General features: G+C 41.7%; 2 long non-coding RNA genes across 3 annotated transcripts in view; both read left to right on the top strand.

Annotated features, from left to right (window-relative positions):
• The window catches only part of LOC141276373 (uncharacterized), a 29,905-nt gene extending 8,976 nt beyond the window's left edge, over positions 1–20,929 (top strand). The window contains exon 2 of the long non-coding RNA XR_012325858.1: positions 54–20,929. This is a non-coding gene — a long non-coding RNA (uncharacterized lncRNA). The remainder of the gene's footprint in view (positions 1–53) is intronic.
• Positions 1–21,836, top strand: part of LOC141276372 (uncharacterized) — a 74,353-nt gene that overhangs the window by 41,286 nt on the left and 11,231 nt on the right. The window lies entirely within an intron of this gene.

The following is a 21,836-nucleotide window of genomic DNA, read 5'->3' as shown; positions in this document are numbered from 1 at the left end:
TAAGTCCCAAACACAACCTCAACCAAGTAATTAAAGCTTATCCCTTACTTCAGCTGCGGCCTGTTGCGGGTGAGAGTCTGTGATCCAGGAAAGGTGAGAGGGGGAAACAGCGTCTCTTGCTCACGTGCCTCTCCCCAGCTGGACACTGTCTGTGAGGAGCCAAGAGCAGGCATGGGAGCAAGGAGCGAAGTGAGCGGTAAGAAAGTGCCTTGCTTCCTGGTGGATGCTGGCTGGCTTCCCTTCTCCGGGCCTAGTGATGCCCACTCTCATGGGCAGTTTTCTATGTCCTTCATGCATTCTGCTCCTGGGCCTTCACTGACCCATCCTGTGACCTGAGAAGCGCCCTTTCTTTTTTTTTTTTTTTTTTTGCTGTACGCGGGCCTCTCACTGTTGTGGCCTCTCCCGTTGCGGAGCACAGGCTCCGGACGCGCAGGCTCAGCGGCCATGGCTCACAGGCCCAACCGCTCCGTGGCATGTGGGATCTTCCCGGACCAGGGCACGAACCCGTGTCCCCTGCATCGGCAGGCGGACTCTCAGCCACTGCGCTACCAGGGAAGCCCGTGCCCTTTCTTTTGATTGGTTGCATCTGCTCTCTTCTTGGCACCGCTCCTGCCAGTCTGCTTTCTACCTATGTCCCCTCACACCACAAAGCTGCCCTCGAGGGCAGGACCCACTGAAATGACGTCTGGACAGCAGGAGAGGTCCTGCTCATGCTGTGGGTGTGGGCAGCCCCTGTGTCACCTTTAGCTTTCTCAGTCACGGGCCCCTGTAAGCAACCCTACTTGGAGTGGGTCTCCAGGGCATCCTATGAAGCTCCCTTACCTTTGAGGGGAAGGTTTCAAAGCTCCCTTCAGAGGAACCCTCCTCCCAAAGTTCTTCCTCTCTCCTCTCTCAACACGGTAGGGCCTCAGTGTGGGTTCCTTGTCTAACCTGTTCTTGGCACCTGCTTTGAAGTTCCCACATGGCCTCACACCTCACTTTGGAATCTGAAATCTATCAAAACTAGGTGCATGAGTCAAACCTCCCATTTACACATCCTGTCATGTTGTTTTCTCTTTCTTCTGAAGGAAATTCCTTTTACTTGTAGAGTTATTGCTAGCAAAACTTTCTCCCTGCCAGAGGGCATCACTCAAATTGGTGAAATGGCCTTTATTATCTCATGTCCCTGGGAGGCCCCTCAGCTGTCTTTGTCTCTATTTAGGTCACCTGTTTTTGATTAGGCAACATATGCGCATGGTATAAAATTCAAAAGGCACAAAAGGGAGGAGCAAGAAAAGCAGGTTTCTCCTCAACCCTGATCACTTGGATTCCTTATCCCTCCCTCCAAAAGTAACAACTATTTTGAGATCTGGAGTATGTTTCCAGAAGTATCGATACAGGTACAAGTACATGTGTCTATGAAACCTTTTGCTTATAAAGGTAGCATGTAACACACTTTTCTGTACTCTGTTCTTTCCACTTAATATATATTGTAGATCATTACACACCAGCACATATAAAGCTATTTCTTTCCTTGTAATGTCTACATTAAATTTCAAGGGGTATAACATAATTTGCTTCACCAGTTCCATAGTTATAAAGATTCAGATTTATCTTTGTTGACTGATTTAAATAACCCATTTACGTAATGGTTTGAGCATGGGCTCTGGAACCAGGCTGTCTGTATTTATGTTTCAGCTCAACCACTTACTTTCTGTGTGGCCCGAGGCATTCTACTTAACCTCTCTGTGCTTCAGTTGCTGCATCTCTAAAATGGGCGTAAAAATAATATTTACCTCTTAGAGTTGTGACGATTAAATGAGTTAATACATGTAAAGAGCTTATAACCATGCTTAGCACACACTAAGCGTTTAATTAATATACGTTAGTGTTTATTCTTACTGGATAAAATTGCTCTGTGCCCTCCTGCTGTTCCTAAGCCTGGTTTCGATTTGTAGAGGGACAGAGCTATTGTTTCTCCCCTGTGGTGTTGCGGGGAGGGACTGATTCAGACATGCTATCTGGTACTTGCTGATCTCAGGGGTGCCTGGGTGCTCTTTGCTACTTTGTTCTCACAGATGAAGTCTGGGGTCTAGGACTTGTGGCCTGGTTCTCTCAGCCAGGTGAGGCCTTATGGCACTTCCTGGGCCATTCACCTTCCCTCCTGGCCCTAAAACCCATCTGAGGTCTGGCTGCTTCTCCAGTTTAGCCCAGTCCAGGCAGTTTGCTCTGTATTCTCTCAATTCAGAGCCATGGCTTTCTTACTTTGGTGATCCCCTCTGACAAGCTTCACTCTCAGCTTCTGTCAAGAGTCTTCAGTAAGTTTCTGGGCAGGAGCCTTCTTCTTTGTCTTTTGTGTTATGCTCTAATCTAATGAATGCACCTCTCCAAATTCTCCATCGTCTCTTGGTTGGCTAAAGGTTGTCCTGTAGTACTTTCTTCCAGAAAGGAACAACAGTTCACCCTTGAACAACATGGGCTCAAACTGAGAGTTCACTCACACATGGATTTTTTTCAATAAATGTGTTAGAAAATTTTTTTGAGATTTGTGACAAATGGTAAAATCTCACAGATGAATTGTGTAGCCTAGAAATATCAAAAAAAATTAAGAAAAAGTTAGGTATGTCATGAATGCATAAAGTATTATGTAGGTACTAGTCCATTTTATCACTTACTACCAAAAAAATAAACAAATCTATTATAAAAAGTTAAAATTTATCAAAACTTATGCAAATAAACACTGCGCCATTCGCAGCTGAGTGAAATGTAAACAAAAGTAAAGATCGGTATTAGGCATAATTGCATACAATCAACTGTGGTACATACTGTACTGCTGTAGTAATTTCGTAGCCACCTCCTGTTGCTATCGTGCTGAGCTCACATAAAATGCCGGGTGACACATTTTCTCCGCATGAGCAGTTGGTGGCTCCAGTAAATTGCACGTCGTAGTAAAAAGTGATCTCCTGCGGGTCTCGCATATTTTTCTTCGTGTTTACTTCAATACTGCAACCTTGAATAACACATGGGAATCACACAAAGTGCCACTACCGATGCTGGAAGTGCTCCCAAGAAACAGAGAAAAGGCATGACGATACAAGAAAAAGTTAAATTGCTTGATATGTACCGTAGATGGAGGTCTGCAGCTGTGGTTGCAGCCATTTCAAGATAAATGAACCCAGCGTTAAGGGCCATTTAAACAAGAAAAGGAAACTCGTGAAGCCGCTGTTGCTGCAGCTACACCAGCAGGGGCGAAAACCTTGCACTTTTTTGCGAAATACCTTTTTACCTGGCCTTGAAGATGCAGTTTTATGTGGTGCACGATTGCTATAAGAAAGGCATACCTATAGACTCTAATATAATTCAAGGAAAAGCAAGGTCATGCTATGACAACTTAAAGCAAAAGGAAGGTGAAGCATCTAAAGCTGGAGAATTTAATGCCAGCAAAGGATGGTTTGATAATTTTAGAAAGAGGTTTGGCTTTCAAAACGTCAAGATAACAAGAGAAGCAGCTTCTGCTGACCAAGTGGCATCAGACAAGTTCCCAGACACCATTAAGAAAACCACTGATGAGAAAGGGTATCTGCCTGTACAGGTTTTTAATGCAGATGAAAGTTCCCTATTCTGGAAAAAAAAAAAAATGCCGTGAAGGGCATTTGTTAGTAAGGAAGAGAAGCAAGCACCAGGATTTAAGGCTGGAAGGGATAGGCTCACTCTGCTGTTCTGTGCAAATGCAGTCGGGTTTACAATCAGGACTGCCTGTATCTATAAATCTGCTAACCCCCAAGCCTTGAAGGGAAGAGATAAACACCAGCTGCCAATCTTTTGATTGTACAAGAAGGCCTGGACAATAAGAACCCTTTTTCTGGATTGGTTCCATCAAAGTCAGGAAGCACCTTTCCAGTAAGCCTTTTAAAGTTCTTTTGATATTGTACAATGTCCCTGGCCACCCAGAACCCCGTGAGTTCAACACCAAAGGTGAGCTGTTTGAGTGGTTTACTTGCCCCCAAACACAACGTCTCTAATTTAGCCTGTAGGTCGGGGATCATAAAGACCTTTAAGGCTCATTACACACAATACTCTTTGGAAAGGATCGTCAACCCTATGGAAGAGAACCCCAGTAGAGAGAACATCATGAATGTCTAGTAGGATTACACCATGAAGATGCCATCGTTGTTAGAGAAAAAGCTGTGAAAGCCATCAAGCCCCAAATAATAAATTCCTGCTGGAGAAAACTGTGTCCAGATGCCGTGTGTGACTTCACTGGATTTATGACAGAGCCAATCAACGGAGTCAAGAAAGAGATTGTGGATAGGGCAAAAAAGGTTGGGGGAGGGAGTGAAGGATTTCAGGACATAGATCTTGGAGAAATTTAAGATATAATAGACATCATACCGGACGAATTAACAGAAGATGACTTGATGGGTATGAGTTCTTTGGAACAAGTGCCAGACGATGAGGAAGAAGATGTAGAAGAAGCAGTGCCAGAAAACAAACGGACCTTAGACAATCTGGCAGAAGGATTTTGATTATTCAAGACTGGTTTTGACTTCTTTTATGACGTGGACCCTTCTATGATATGGGCACTGAAACTAAAGCAAATGCTGGAAGAATGACTGGTACCGTATAGAAACATTTTAAGAGAAATGAAGAAGGAATAAGTCAGGCAGAAATCATGATGTCTTTCTGTAAAGTTACACTGAATATGCCTGTCTCTCCTGCTGCCCCTTCCATCTTCTCCACCTCTTGCACCTCTGCCACCCCTGAGACAGCAAGTCCAACCCCTCCTCTTCCTCCTCTTCCTCAGGCTGCTCAACATGAAGATGGCAAGAATAAAGACGTTGGACTTCCCTGGTGGTGCAGTGGTTAAGAATCCGCCTGCCAATGCAGGGCACACGGGTTCAAGCCCTTGTCCGGGAAGATCCCACATGCCGCGGAGCAACTAAGCCCGTGCGCAACAACTACTGAGCCTGCACTCTAGAGCCTGCGAGCCACAACTACTGAGCCCTCGCGCCACAACTACTGAAGCCCATGCACCTAGAGCCCGTGCTCCGCAACAAGAGAAGCAGCCACCTCGATGAGAAGCCTGCGCACCACAACGAAGAGTAGCCCCCAATCACCACAACTAGAGAAAGCCCACATGCAGCAATGAAGAACACAGCCAAAATTAAATAAATAAATTAATTTTAAAAAAAGAAAAAAGAATGAAGACCTTTATGACGATCCACTTTCACTTAATGAATAGTAAACAGTCATCATGCTGTACCTTTAATAAACTTACCTGCTGTGTATGTATGTGAGTGTGTTTGTGTGAAAATCTAATAATTGTATGGCAAGAACTGTATGAGACATTTTTGTGTCATCATCATCATTATCATCACCTAAGTATTCATCGTGTAGAACATTGTGTGCAAGACTTGGATTGAAGTGTAGATTCTATCCCTACCTAGGCATAAGGTGAGTGATATTTAATATAAACTTAATAATGTGTTAGTTTTCTTACTGTTTTATAACTTTACCTTAAAAGAATTACGTTACAGTTTAGTGCGCCTCTCTTGTAATTGGAAGAACAGTATCAGCCGATCATCGTAGTGTTTTGTATCATGCAAAACAATATTGATGTAGGCACTGACAGACAATTCATCTTGTAAACATGATGTAAACTTACAGTATTGATAAATACAGTACAGTACTGTAGATATATGTTCTCTTTTTTTTTTTTTAAATCAGGGGATAGTTGCTTCACAATGTTGTGCTAGTTTCTGTTGTACAGCAAAGTGAATCAGCCATATGTATACGCATATCCCTTCCTTTCTGGATTTCCCTCCCATCAAGGTCACTGCAGAGCATCGAGTAGAGTTACCCATGCTATACAGAAGGCTCTTACTACTTATCTGTTCCATACATAGCAGTGTATACATGTCAGTCCCAATCTCCCAATTCATCCCACCTCCCTTCCCCCACTTGGGGTCCATACGTTTGTTCTCTATGTCAGTGTCTCTAGTTCTGCTTTGCAGATAGGCTCATCTGTACCATTTTTCTAGATTCCACATATATGCGTTAATATATGATATTTGTTTTTCTCTTTCTGACTTACTTCACTCTGTCTCTAGGTGCATCCACATCTCTACAAATGACCCAATTTCATTCCTTTTAATGGCTGAGTAATATTCCACTGTGTATATGTACCATATCTTCTTTACCCGTTCATCTTTCAGTGGACATTTAGGTTGCTTCCATGTCCTGGCTATTGTAAATAGTTTGTAATAAACATTGGGGTGCATGTGTCTTTTTGAATTATGGTTTTCTCAGGGTCTTCCTTATGTTTTTAGTAATAACATTTTCTTTTCTCTAACTTACTTTTTTGTAAGAATACAGCATATAATACATATAACATACAAAATATATGTTAATCAACTTTGTTATCAGTAAGGCTTCTGGTCAACAGTAGGCTATTTGTAGTTAAATTTGGGAGGATTTAAAAGTTATATGCAGATTTTTGACTGCACATGGGTCAGTGCCCCAAACCCCTGTGTTATTCAAGGGACAATTGTATATTCCCTGACTTTTGGCATGTTTGACAATATTTGTCTGTTGCGTTTATATTAAATATGCTGAGTATGAAAATCTTGGATCACACTCCTTTCTTTATAAGGATTGCCTCACTGTGTTCTGTTGTTGAATGTGACTATGGAGAAGTCTAAAGCTCATCTGAAACTTTTTCCCTTTATAGATTAGTTGATAATTTTGCATGAATGCTCAAAGTATTTTTTTTCTTTATCATTAAAGACCAGTAACTTTATTGGTACATATTCTTTTGTTTTTTTTTTTTTTTTTTTTTGCGGTACGCGTGCCTCTCACTGTTGTGGCCTCTCCCATTATGGAGCACAGGCTCCAGGTGCGCAGGCTCAGCGGCCATGGCTCACGGGCCCAGCCGCTCCGCGGCATGTGGCATCTTCCTGGACCAGGGCACGAACCTGTGTCCCCTGCATCGGCAGGCGGACTCTCAACCACTGCGCCACCAGGGAAGCCCCCCTAGGGAAGCCCCCCTAGGGAAGCCCCCCTAGAGGTTATTTTTTCTTTAGTCCCTCGAGTTTATGGAGATTGGTTATGATTTTCACTGGCTTTGTGGCAAGATTTTTCTGCTGTTATTCTTTATCTGCTAGTCATTTTTCCCTCTTGATTTCCTTCTTTTTTCTTGTATTTTTGTAAAGCGCTGTGCTCTTCCCCTTTTGATTATTTCCCACCTTTAGTAAGGGCACTTTTTCCTGCAGGGCTGATACACTACCCATTTCCAAAGGACAACATCCATATTGTATTCTCTCCAGGGGGCGCCGTTCACACAGAATATGATATGAATAGTGTCTTCTGAGACACCTCTGCTGAGACGACCTATCTGCTGAATTTCTTGTGGCGAAGGGACCAGAGCAGAGTGCCAAACCTCTCCCCGAGCCCCCATGATATCAGCGGGGTTTGTATGTGTGCTTGTGTGAGCTGCTCTAGCTTTCCTCCTCTTCAGAGAAGGTTAGCAACTGCAGGGCAGCTTATTACTGACAGCCATTCTTCTACCTGACATCACCATGGTGGGTCTGTAACCTTCTTTCCTCACCTGCTGCCCCTGCCCTCTGTGGTCTCCAAAAGGGTCCGAGGAAACTTCAACAGCTGACCTGCACCAATTCTTGTTCTAAGCAAGTATTGTTGGTTTTGCACCTCAGGAATCCACTTATGTTTGAGCTGAGTTCTGCCAGCTCTGCAATATGCAATTTCCCTGCCTGAATCTCCTTTCTCAGGTTGGATTATCACCATAGAAAACAGCCTTTCTTCATATATATTAAGGTTCATGGTGAAAGCAGCTTAGCCATTTCATCAAAGATGAAGTTGCTTATTCTCCTTATTGCTTTCAGGTGACTTAAAAAATTTTGCTGTCACAAACAGTGCTGCAATGTATATAATTCAGTTTGCATATATGCAAGTGTATCTGTAGAACAAAGCTCTAAGATTGGAATATGGGTTAAAAGGGTATGTGCATTTATCATTTGAACAATACCTAGAGGTTGTACCAATTTATACTCCCATCAGTAAGCATGCCCATTTCCCCAGATCGTTGTCAACACCATGGACTATCATACATTTTGGTCTATGCCGTTCTAGGAGGTACAAAATGGAGTCTTAGTATATTTTGAAATAACATTTTCTCTTTTTGTATATCTAAGAATCACTTGTCTTAGTGTTACCTTTGTACTTCCTTTTCTACAAAATGTCTATCCATTTTATTAGCCCATTTGCCTATTGAGGGTTGGTCTTATTGATTTGCAGGAACTCTTTATATTAAGGAAATAAGCCCTTTGTGATACGAGGTGCAAATATTTCCCCCAGTTTGTCATTTGTCTTTGGATTTTGCTTAGAGTAACTGTTGCTTTATTGATTTTTTTTTTTTATTCACGAAGCTGCAGTTATGGATCTCTTCTTTGATGACTTATGGGGTTTTTACATCCTGAGAAATGATCTTCACTGTAATGTAAGGTGCGTCCTTTTGTGGTCGCCACCCATGGTGAAACAGGGCTTAGAAACATGATGAAATAGGGTCAACATCATGCAGTATGGCTTAAAGATCAGATTTTATTGAAGAAACCTACACGCCAGGGGTCAGCAAGAAGAGATGAGGTGAGTAGTCCTCTATCTTCTCATCATCCTGTGGAGAGACATACCAGGGCCTGGGTAATCAGCTGGACACAGAGTAGGTTTGAGTTTCAGTGGAAGGATCCCTCATCCTCCCCCCAGTGTTCTTCCTTCCTACTGTGCTAGCATCTTGTTTGTGGGGCGGATAATGAGACTACCGGGCACCAAGAAGTCTAGATTTGGTATTTAGGATTATGACTATCCACAGGGATTATTTAGGAAAGCTAGCTGCCCAAAGCTTGGAGACTTTGGGGCCAGCAGGAAGTTGTATAATAAACATTGAGAAGGATAATTATGCTGATATTTCCTAATCTTTTATAGCCAGGGGGTCAAAAGATTTCATTTAAACTGATAAGTCAGATAAAGCAGTAGAACACACTAAATAGCACAAAGGAAAACCCTAAGACTGATTCTAAAACTGGGCGGAGTTCTTGGTTTCAATGATAAAATCCATACTCACTAGTTTAGGCAGAAAGGGATTTATTAAGTAGCTCATCTAAGCATTGGAAAGGCTGGAGGAAACGGGCTTTAGGCTAACGTTGTAGTAACAACTCTTAGAACTACATTGCAGAACTAGCCTGGTGAGATAGCTGCTGCCACTTTTTGTCCTCAACCATACCCAGCAAGGCACTTCCTCGAAACCACGAGCTGCTGCCTCCAGCTGCAGAAATGTCCGCCCAAGCACAGAATGCTCTTCCCCCAGATAGCTGTGTGGTTCCCTCCCTCGGACAGCCCCCAGTTGGCTTCTACTCCTGGGTTTGAAGTTTGCGGATTAAATTTGGCCCCGGGCCCCAAGAGCCTTAATAATGGCCTTGGGCATGGAGACTCAGTATAAATCTGTTCGTGTCCTCAGCTTTCATCTTTCATTACCCATTGCTGCTCACATGCCCCAGGGATAAATCCCGGCTTCAGTACTCTTCTTCTTTTGAAGCAACTGGGTAGTTTCTTTCCCCAGGAACTAAGAGAACCATTTGCTGAAGGGAGAAGAGTGCCTTCCACCTAGTTGTGTACAGAGTAGACATGGATCAAGTGCAAATTCCATCTCAGAATCAAAAGGGAGATTTTAAGAGTATCTTGTGCTGGACTCTCTGTAATTGCCTTTAGGGAATTAATACATTTCAAGGCTAGTGTCCACAGTAAGCCTTTGAAATCATTTATTATTTAATAGATTCAAAATTTTTTTGACATGTGGGACAGGCTTTGGATACCAGTCAGGTCAAAAAGTGGGTCCCCAGTTCATTGGTGATGTCATTCCATTTCACACGGACTCGCTGGTGTGTTCTTTCTTTCCGAGTCTGCACACCACATTCATGCACTCTACGGGGAGATTATTTTTAGTCATCAAATTCCTTGACAAGCTGGTGATGAATTTCTGCTAGAAAAAAATTTTTTTGCATTAAAAATATCAAATCACAGCATGAATTTCATCTGGGAACCACATGTCTAGGAAAGTAATTATTTCAAACCCAAGGGCATAACCGACCACAGCTAAAATGGATCCAGTTTATGGTTCTGCCATACTTGCTCATGAAGCATTGTACTCCCAACAAAATCACAGTGCTACACACTGGGTACTGGCCACTGGCCTTGTAACTTTCTTCTTTACTGACTTGGATATTTGAGACCTGAACTTCAAGGGAGTTTGTAGTCTCTGGAAATGGAGAACAGGGACCAGCTAAAATGATCAACTTTGAGGGATTCTGAGAGCATGACATGCATACGCAAGACAACAGTACTACAGAAAGTTCTCGAAAATCTGCTACCTGTATTAGGGTTGACTGTGGTTCTGAGAGGAAATTTGATTATAAGTTCCTTCTAGGAAAGGAAGGAGTGTATCCCTAGCACATACCTGCTTGGTAGGTGCTTTGATGATGAACGGAAATAAAACCTTGACCTCATGAAGGAAAACAGCAGTGTCTCCTGTAGCTGCCATTCAATAAATAATCATTGAATGAGGGGCAATGAAGGGTAATTATACCCCTTAGGGAGTAATTCAGCTAAACTTTGCATCTGTGCTTGTGCACAACCAGTGGGTAAGGGCAAGCTTCCTCAGAAAGACATTTTCCCAGTGGAAAAAGACTTAGAACTGAATTAGAAGATTTGGATCTTAATCCTGAGACTTACTATCTATTTGACCTTGAGTACCTCACCATATGTCTCTGAGACTCACTGTGTTCTATATAAATCATTTATGAAAATATAATGGGCGTGTGGACTAGTGCATTCATTCGGGAGAACAATCTACCCTTACCATGAGAAGTTGGGTGAGAGTAATCCTTATGGCCCTGTAATCCCCCCGAGTGGCTCACCTCTGTGTATAAGGGCAGCTTTATGAGGATGTTCACTGCATATAGAGAGTGTGCAGCAACCTAGTATCCATCTCTAGGGGAATGGGTAAATAAAATATGAAGAATTTTTGTCACAAAATACTCTGCAGCAACTGGAGGTGATGAATTAGAGATACAGAGAGCAACATGGATAGATCTTTAAACATAGCCTTGAGTAAATGAATAAGACATAACAGTATCATAGAACGATTCCATGTTGGCTAATTAAAATCACATTCATGGAAAATAACCCATGTATTTATCAGAGATACATACCCATGGAGGACATATTTCAAACATGTCAGAAGGATACATATGGAGTAGGGATTGGGAAAAATAACAATATAAGAGAGGGGCCTTATCCAAAACCAATGATGAGAATGTGGCTTAATCATCTCCAGCCTAATTAGAAACATAGCAAAAAATGCCATTCTTTACCCCATAGTTGGAATTGTTCCACTCACCCTGCTTGCTATCATGGTGTCTCTCTTTTTTTTAATTGTTCTTTAGGAGCCCATGGCTTTTCCTAAACTCTGTTCAGTGATATCATGGGTAATGCTTAGAGTTTAGGTATAGTTTGCAAATATCCTTTTGTTCCTTAGATTTTCCTAGTCAAATTAAGTATTAGATGTGCATATAAAGTAATGAGTTTTAAACTTGATCCAAATGAATGTTATTTCTTCCAAGTACTCATAGATTCCACCAGTTCTGCCAATGCTTGAAACATTTTTGGAACGTGTGTGTGTGTGTGTGTGTGTGTGTGTGTTTGTGTGTGCACGCATGCACAGTCATTTAAGGATCAGCCGAACTTTATATTATTTAAAAGCCTGGCCTTAGTTATCTGGTCACTGTCCACCTCTCCAGCCTCATCTCCTTCCAGTCTCCCCACCTTGCCCACAGTGTTCCAGGGACATGTGCCTTCTCTTAGTCTCTGCTGCACGTGAAACTCATCCTTGCTTGGGGCCTTTGCAATAGCTGTTCCCCTTGTCTGAGGTGCTTGTCCTTCTGATCTTCCTTTTCCGGGTGGGCTCCTTCTTGCCATTCGGGTCTTGCTTTAATATCATATCCTTATGGGCTTCCCTGGTGGCGCAGTGGTTGGGAGTCCGCCTGCCGATGCAGGGGACACGGGTTCGCGTCCCGGTCCGGGAAGATCCCACATGCCGCGGAGCGGCTGGGCCCGTGAGCCGTGGCCGCTGAGCCTGCACGTCCGGAGCTTGTGCTCCACAGCGGGAGAGGCCACAACAGTGAGAGGCCCGCGTACCACACACAAAAAAAAAAAATTAAAAAAAAAATCATATCCTTAGAGAAGCTCTTTCTGTCACCCAACTAAAGAGCCATCTAATGATGTGCTCTGCCACCACCCTGCTTTAATTCTTTCCATTGCCACAACTTGAATAAAAGTTGTGTATCCTCAGTACCTAGAAAGGTGCCTGCCACATAGTAGGTGCTCAAAGGATGTTTGCTGAATACATTGAAGAGTATGATTAACTCAGATCTCTGTACCTGAGGTCCAGAAAACAAGCAACATAAATATAAGGGGTTCGTATAGATTCTTTCTCCCTTGTTAATTTATTACAATTAATTGTTTATTCTTTTATTATGTCACTTCACACTTTACTTTGTACCACATATGTCTATTTATAAATGTATCTATTTCTCCTACTAAGTTGTGGGCTTCTGAAAAAAATGAACTGTGTTTCTAAAATTTATATCCCTTAGAGGACTTAGCACCAAATTTTGATATTCTGAGTACTAGATACATATTGCTATCAGATTGAACTGAATCTGAGTGGCGTGAACAAGTGTGCGTGTGTATATATGTGTGTTAAAGAGAGCGTGTGGGAGAGAACACAGTTGTATGGGCCTGTTTGGGTACTTTTTGTGCCAATGATTTTTAGACTGATTTTGAGTGTCTGCTTACATTTAGAAAGTGCGTATTTGGACAGAGGTCAAATTTCTGGACCATGTAGTCGTAATAGCCTAAATTCTGTAGGACAAAAAGCAAAATAGACAAATGGGCAAATGGAAGTAAGGTCATATACTTAAGGTGGCACATACCCATTTTACACAATACTCTACTCTTTTCTGTATAAAAACAATGACATTAGGGAGTTAAAGGGGGGTAAGACGACAAAACCCAGGGTTCCCCCAATATTTAACTGGAGTGGGTGGAGCAGATAGATTGTGAGTGACTTGAGGACTGACCCTGTGTCCTGCAAATTTTTCTCTGCACTAGTTAGCACAGCGCATAATGCATAGGAAACGCTTAACAAAAGTTTGTTAAATGATGGATTAAATGAAAAGTGGATACATGAACAGTAATGAGATTGATTTTTTATGTGACTCATAAATTGGCTCAGAGACCATTGGCTCAGGAGGAACTCAATTGAATAGTTCCAAAAATGTGGCATCGTTGACCTAAGTGTGAAGTCTCTCTAGAGTACATATTTATCTGTAGAAGTGGCATTACTCTCCATTGTCACCATCTTCCAGTCTCTCAGACTAGAAACGTTACAAGCTTATATGAGCCATCTACCTTACTTTTCTTCCACATCTAAGCAATCATTAATTCCTGCTAGATTTACCATTACCTTTTTGCCTAATTTCTAGACAACAGCCTCTTAATTGGGATCTGGCCACAAGTACCCTTCCCCTTTGCAATCAATCCTCTCTCAACTCACCGAAGTTATCCACCTGTATTTAGTATAATAAACAAGCTGGACTTGGGAGGACTTGAGCAAAAAGCAACTTTGTTCTATCTTATAACTGGCCCTTTAAAACTGCTCTCTCCAATCTTTCTTCCCTACCCAGGGGTATTGAAAAGTTCAGTCCAATCTAATATGAAAACTTCAACTTCTTATCCCAGTTAAAGTTCTCCCTTCCACTAGTGTGGGCCTCAACCAGACTTGCAAACATATGGTGAAGAGGCGGGGTTCACAGTCATTTCTTCTCTTTTTTCACCTCCTCTTGCACTAGCTGAGCCCAGGAGAGAAGAGGGATTAGAGAAAGAGGCATGGTCTTCAGTAGCTCTTGCAGTTGTAAGAACAGAGCCCTCTGTGAGTGGCAGATCTAACGGGTGTTTCTCTGGTGGGGTGATTTTGAGGATTCATTTAGAGACCCTTCTTCCCTGGGATATCCTACTATAGCGTTGCCTAGACAATACCCACTTCAGGTAGGTTCTTAAAATTCCTCCCTTATCACCTGGATTCCAGCAGCCTCCCCCACCCCTGGCAGTGTCTCCGTTGTTGGAGTCGTCTAGAAGGGCCTTGTCGAGTCTATAGGATAACTCAAGTCCAGCTCTCTTCCACATATCCTCATGACACAGACTTCTATATTGTTTCTGTAGTGAAGCTTATTCCCTCTGGGACCCACTGGCTTTGCTCTGATGCCCCAGGTGCCACAGTCAGCCTTTTGCCAAAGACTTTTTTTCCAGTGGAATCACTCGGTCCCTTCTCTTAGCCTTCGCTTGCAAAGCCTGGAGGTGTGTGAAGATCTAAACGTGGTAGAGCCAGCTCTAGGCATCTCTTTGCAAGTCTTGCCTAGACAATCTTGTATCTCACTTAGGATGTCTATGAGTGGAGAGAGACATAAACCTACTGTTCTTAGCTTTGGAGCCTCAGCCAAAACCCTGAGAAAGGAAGAGCCCTATTTTAACATGCTGTTACATTCCTTTAGAAACATTAGATACCGTTTTGTTTTGTTTTAATTAACTGTTCTAAGCTTACAAGGCTTGATTTTAAAGTCCCAGAAAGACATTTTAGCAAGCTAAGTAATTCATCCCTGAAACCCCATTATTTTGCAAATGAGAAACTAAAGCACAGGAAAGTTGATTGATTTATGGACAATCACACAGATAGTCATGACTGACCAGGGCTTGAACCTAGATCTTCGGCCTCCAAATACTGTGCTCTTTCCACTACATTATCCTGTTTAACATGCTTCTCCTTAAAGAGGACCAGAGACATTTTCTCTTGAAATGAAGCTATCTATATGTGAAGGTCAAATGAAAATAATACATACTTTTAACAACTTTCAAAGTCTACAAACTGGATGCTGTGATTATGGAGGATTTTAATTTTTTTGGCTTACCTATATTTTCTAAATTTTCTATGATGATCATATATTTCTTTTACTATAAGGAAACAATACATACAAAATTATTCTTTTTAAGTATAGTTCTCTATTATAGGAAATAATTCTGTATAAATTAAAACAAAATTGCATCTATATACTTTTCGGTAAGTCTATTTGAGTAGAATAATAAGACCTGAGTTAGGGAATTCTCTGGCAGTCCAGTAGTTGAGACTTGGTGCTCTCACTGCCATGGGCCTGGGTTCAATCCCTGGTTGGGGAATTAAGATCCCAAAAGCTGTGTGGTGCGGCCAAAAGAAAAAAAAATAAAAAAGACCTGAGTTACAGTCCTGGAGCTACTTAACTACATGACCTTGAGTTAGTCATGTGACCTCTTGGGGAATCATTTCCTCAAATGTAATGTATGGAGCCTGGACTATATAAAATCTAAGATATTTTTCAATTCTGAAAATAAAAATTATTTCTTAAAAGCCTTATGAGGAGCAATTATGAACATTTATATGAAAAGTCTCAAAACATAAATCTCCATGTAAATTTATGGTAATAAAGGACCATGGTTTCTCATCCTTCTCTAAAATGGGCCTTCCAAGCGAATGACGTCAACCTTGTTAGTTTATCCAAGCAAGGCACCCTGCCCCTGTATTTACCCTGAAGGGCTCCGCTCGTCCTCAAGTCCCACCTCCTCCGTGAAGTCTCCCTGACTACTCTAGCCCTCCCTGCCACCCCTTCCAGTTCCTACAGACTCTGAGCCTGCACCACCCCGTCATTTGTTGCTCTTCTCTGTTGCACGCTGTGGTTCCTTGTGTGTTAGATTTTCTTCTCCAGCACGTTGCCTGCATTCAGCAGCTTCCTTTGTTGTCCCTGTTTCCCCCACTACTGCCCACAACAGGCTTGAGCACGCAGGGCCTCCTCCATGCACATTTGTTATTGAGAGGTGTCCCTTAGGAGGAAAACTATCTGAAAGGTCCAATTAGGGACTCAAGCGATGTGGGGTCCCTGGCTGTCTTTGGAACAGGGCACCATCCTCAGCCAGTCTTGGTCTAGAAGCAAATGAAATTGATCCCTTTTCCTCCAACTCCCTTTGGGTCTTTCCCCTCTCCGGCTCTGGGCAAGGCTGACTCTGGGTTACTTTCTGCTGCTGTCACTTCCTGGAACTGGACCCACGGTTTGGACCTCTTCTGGAAAAGGGATCATGAGTCTCTCCTTACACTGCTGGCTCCAGGTGACCTTCCTTGGGCCAGGCCGAGGGAGTAGAGTTGTCCAGAGCTCTGAACTATCTGGCGTATGTTTTGGGCCTCTTGGCTGAGAAGGCCAAAACACTCATGGTGAGCTCTGCTGATTTTTACTGTCTCGCAGGACCTGGGGGAAAGGAGGTGGGGCCCCCTCTCTGCTGTCTCTAATTGGCCGTCTCTTTTACGTTCCTCTTCCACCCTTCGTGCCTCCTCTTCTCCCCTTTCTCCTTTCCCTAACCACTGCCCTCTGGCTGTCTTTCTAACTTTCTGCCTCACTTTACTTGCCTCTGTTATCTCCTCTTCTTTCCCACTGGGCCCAGCTCTTGCCCTCTCTATCTGTCAGCCTACCTTCCTGTTTCTGGTTATTTCCACTGTCTTCTCTGCCCACAGAGCAAAGAGGGGGAGACAAAGTGGTCACACTCGTGTGTGCCAGACTGGGAACTAGGGGATTTCGATACATTTTTCTCATTCTGAGAGCTAGACTTGTCATTTTAAGATGGGGAAACAGAATGATTGCATCAGCTGCACGTCAGAACCTGGTCAAGGGTCCCAACAGGAGTTGTCTTACAGCCTGTTGTGCTGCACCGGCCGGGAGGCAGTGGAGGCGCTGGTACTGGGGTGAGATGTCACAGGAGTGGTGGAAGTCCTCCGAAGTAGGCCACATATGCTCTGCTGTACAGTTCTGAGCTCTCTGATAAGCCCTTCCGAGCACAGTGCCTCAAGTCACACATCCAGAGTGAAATGTGGGTGTTCTAATCGCTGAAGAGAATACTTCATACTGCTCCTTCAGCACATAGCTGCCTCTCCCGCGCCAGGAACCGCAGGGAGCCTATTGCTTCCCATCCTGAACTGGTTCCAGAAGCGTTAGGTGATGCTCAGTACAATTTTCAGTTGTTATCATATGAGGCCCTTAGAGACGCTTCTCAGTTCTAGCAATTAGCCGCACCGGGGTCAACCAAGTGTTCTCAGCTCTAATTAACAGCTGTGTTGAATCTGGGACACATACGACTCCTTTGGGGATATGCTCTTCAAACAGAAACAAAACCGGAATATCAAGCTCTTTCCTCCTTATCAGAGGCTATGAAGTCTGAAAATTATTGCTGAGGGTATTCTTAATAAAAATTCCGGGAAGCTGAGTGGCTTCTGGGCTGAATTATGAATTTAAAGGTAAAAATATCATCTCGGCTGTACCATGAAATTATCCAGTGGGGCTCAGCAGGCTCCAGGGAGTGCGAGGGGGATTAGGTGCCTCCCAGATGCACGCCCAGAGCTCAGCTACACCCAGCAGGCTACATGATATCATTGCCACATGAATCAAAGGCTTGCTCTCTGGCTTCAGAAGGAAAAGGAAAAGGAACAGAATACTCTGTGTTGGGAGTCCTGCCCCAAGCGGGAACTATGCTGATGCCTGCTCAAGTTGTTCTCTGGGTTTGCTGGCTTCTTGCCCTGCCTGACAGCTGCAGGAGTTCTGTAAGAAATCTGAGGGAGAATTTCCTCTGCAGCCATGACTGAGACACCCAGGATCAAGAGCTTTGCAGACAGAAAAGACATTACCCTTCAAATATCCCGAGTCATCTATTAGGGTCAATAAGCAGCCGGCAAAAGAGGACAGCTGGCTGTCCAGCCCCGGATGGGGAAAACGTATTCCCCTGGGAACCAGCCAGTTGCATTTTTCTTTACTAACTGATGGCAAATGTACAGAGGCATTTAAAAATAAGTATATTTTAACACTAGAATGTTTCAAATGAATAGAAATGTACAGAACAATGCCGATTAACAAATACTAACTTTGTGCCATACTTACTACTTCACATATTTTTCTAAATAATTTACATATATGTTCGAATCTTCCCCCGCGTTCTCTGGCCTTACTCACCACTGGTGTCCGGAGGTTGATATGTATCTTCCTTTGTATCCACATCCAAGGGTATGTATTCTTACTACACATGGATGTATCCATAAGCAATAATGTCCTTCTCTCTGTTTTTGAAATGTATGTAAATGGTATCATTCTGTACCTCTCCTTTTGAAACATTTAAAAATGTCTCTCAACATGTTTCAGAATCATCCACATCAGTACATATAAATCTAGTTCATTCATTTTAATTTCAGAGAGAGATTTTATTATATGACTGTTTCAAAATGTGTGTATCCATTCCCTTATTGATAGACTTTAAGTAATTTAAAAAAATTTTAATCACAAACATGTCTGCAGTGAATGAGCTTGTACATGTCTCTTGGGGAACGTATGGGAGATAGTTTTCTTTAGGGCAGTGGTTCTCAAAGTTTTGCTCTCATAATTCTTTTACACTGTTAAAATTATTAAGAAACCCAAATAGCTTTTGTTTGTGTAGATATATCTATTGATGTGTATGGTGTTTAAAGTTAAAACTGAGAAATTAAAAAATATTTATTTAACAACAAATCCATTGTGTTTAACATAAATAATGTGTTTTTAATGAAAAATAACTATATTTTACCAAAAAAGTTAGTGAGAAGGTCATTGTTTTGCATTTTGCAAATCTCTTTAATGCCTGGCTTGATGGAAATTATATCTCCTTCTGCATTCAGTCTGTTACAATATGTTGTCTTTGTTGAATTATATGAAGAAAAATAGGCCTCACATAGGTTGGAGAAGGGAAGAGTATTTTAATAACCTTTAAAGATAACTTTGGATATTCTTCATCAAAGATACTAAATCAAAAGTCAATAAATAATAGTTTCATAAAGGTTGCAGTGTGGAATCTGAAATAGTGTCAATGAACTTCTCATACTCTGTTACACATAAAACCCATTGATCTTTCTTGGTCATTTGGAAAACATTGCTTCACTGAATTATATGTCTTACAAACATCGACAGATTTCATTATACAGTATCAAAAAAGCACATTTATTTATATTACCACTGACTTCATCATAGAAGTTTCTGAAAGCTGGGAAACTCTCAAGGTCATAGTAGTGGATGTAAGTTTTCCAAAATTCTAACTTTTTCTTGAAAGCTCAAAATTTATCATTGGCAACAGATGCAGTCAGTTTCTTCCCTTGAAGTGACAGGCCCACTTTGTTCATTTATGAGAAAATGCCTGCCAAAATCCCAAGTCTGAATAACCATAGTTTGTCAGTCTTTCTTTCAAGTAGAAATGGTGTTCCATGAAAAAAGCAGCTAGTTCAGCTCATAGCTCAAAAAAAGAATTAAAAAAAAAAAGCACAAGTGTTTTTCCATGAGAGGGAACCAACTACCCTCATGTACAGAAACATTTTATGCGTATTTTCCATTTCATTTAGCAGGATATTAATATTCAAAAGACATGTACTCCAGAGTTGAGCTTTATTTAAGAAAATTTATTAATTTTTACTGCTTCATCCGTAAAATTCATAAGTACAACTGGGTGATGTTGTTGGTGATGATGATGATGATGATGATGATGGTGGTGGTGATGATTTTATTTCAAGTGCCTGACAATAAAAAATACGACAACAACCAGAACAGTTTGGGACCACAGCCTTAATTTGTGCTAAATCACCAGCATTTTACCCACATTTGCTTTTGCATCATCCTTGCAAGCAACACCACATTGAAAAAGGCAAATGGTACCGAGTTTAGATCTAAGAGTGGAACCGCTGGGGTCTAGGATATACATGTATTCAATTCTACTGGATAGCATTGAATTGTTCTTCAGAGAAATTGTGCTCTCTTAGATATCTACCAGCAGTGTATGAGAGTTCCTATTTCTCCACAACCTTGCCAACATGGAACTTGTCTTTTAACTGTGGTTTTGGTGTCTTGGTACAGAGGTTTTAAACTCTGTTTTGAAGCATGCCCAGAGCATTTGTTCTTAACAAGGCCTGCCCTCAAGAGAAACTGTTTTACCAGAGCGTAACTGACTGGGGTTTTACCAGAGACCCACTAACCTGAAGGATGGGAAATACCTAACTCCAGCCCCTGCTAACCTTCCTGTCTCACTTAAGGGGGAAAAAGTAAAATAAAACCGAGAAGCACTGGTGAAGGTCACAGCCCAGGGGGCAAGGATCACTAAAAATCTGGGACCTAATCATAGGCTATAGAATATTCCTATCTCCCTACCCTTGACCACCACATCAATAAGACCTTTGTATAATAACAGGAGAACACAGATGGAAGAATTGTGTGTCTCAGACGTTATTTAAGAAGAAGTCTCTAGAGAAACCTAAAGACAACAGGGCAGACAGAAACAGAGGAAATTTTAGCCTCTGACACCTAGAGTTACAGCAAATGGTAATCCCCAGCCAGATAAATATAAAACTGCACCCCAAAGGTCTATTTACCTCAGTTCCTTTTATTTGTATATCATGTCTGGCTTTCAACAAAAAATTACAAGGCGTACTAAAAGACAAAAAAACACAGTCTGAAGAGACAGAGCAATCATCAGAACCAGACTCAGAGACAGCAGAGGTGTTGGAATTATCAGACCAGGAGTTTGAAACAACTGTGATTAACATGCTATGATAGTTTTTTTCTTTGGTTCCAATTCTTTCACATTTTATTTGTTTCTTTCACAGGACCTCCAGGACGATGTTAAATAGAAGTGGTGATAATGGTCGTCCTTGTCTTTTTTTTCTGAATTAAAAAATGCTTCTAAAATATTTCACTATTGACTATAACGTTTGCTTCAGGTTTTTGATAAATACTCTTTTTCAGGGTAGGAAGTCTCCTTCTATTTCTAGTTAGCTAAGCGTTTTGTGGTTTTTTAAAAAAATCATAAGTGGATGTTGAATTTTATTGAGTGCTTTTCCTGTATCCTCTGAGATGATCATGTGGTTTTCCTTCTTTAATTTATTAATGTGTTGAAATGAAATAATAGATTTTTTTTCTTATGGTAATTCATCATTGTATTTGTGTGATAAACCCAACTGGTCATAATCTTTTTAAAAACTACATTCCTGGGTTTGGATTGCTATTATTTTGTGTAGGAGTTTTTACATTTATGTTCATAACCAAGGTTGACCTATATTTTCCTTTCTTGTACAGTTATTGTCTGGTTTTGGTATCAAGGATACACTAGCCTCCTAAAATGAACTTTCCATTTTTCAGTTCATTTTCTGGAAATGAACTCTCCTGCAAAATAATATGAACCTCATGTATTCTTTGTGGTAGATTTAACTACTATTCCATTTCTTTCATAATTATAGAACTAGTAATATTTTCTATTCTTCTCAAGTTAAATTTAATAATTTATCTTAAAAATCCATGTCATTTGTTTTCAAATTTATTGGCACTAATTTGATTGGAGAATTTTATTATTGTAATTTTATCTTTATATCATTTCCAATATTGTTTATTTGTACCTTCTCTTTTTTTTTTTTTTTTTTTTGCAGTACACGGGCCTCTCACTGTTGTGGCCTCTCCCGTTGTGGAGCACAGGCTCCTGACGCGCAGGCTCAGCGGCCATGGCTCGCAGGCCCAGCCGCTCCGCGGCATGTGAGATCTTCCTGGGCCCGGGCACAAACCCGTGTCTCCTGCATCGGCAGGCGGACTCTCAACCACTGCGCC

The sequence above is a fragment of the Tursiops truncatus genome, chromosome 14, assembly GCF_011762595.2.
Source record: "Tursiops truncatus isolate mTurTru1 chromosome 14, mTurTru1.mat.Y, whole genome shotgun sequence".
Taxonomy (NCBI): Eukaryota; Metazoa; Chordata; class Mammalia; order Artiodactyla; family Delphinidae; genus Tursiops; species Tursiops truncatus.
This window is presented reverse-complemented; position numbering and strand designations above follow the sequence as displayed.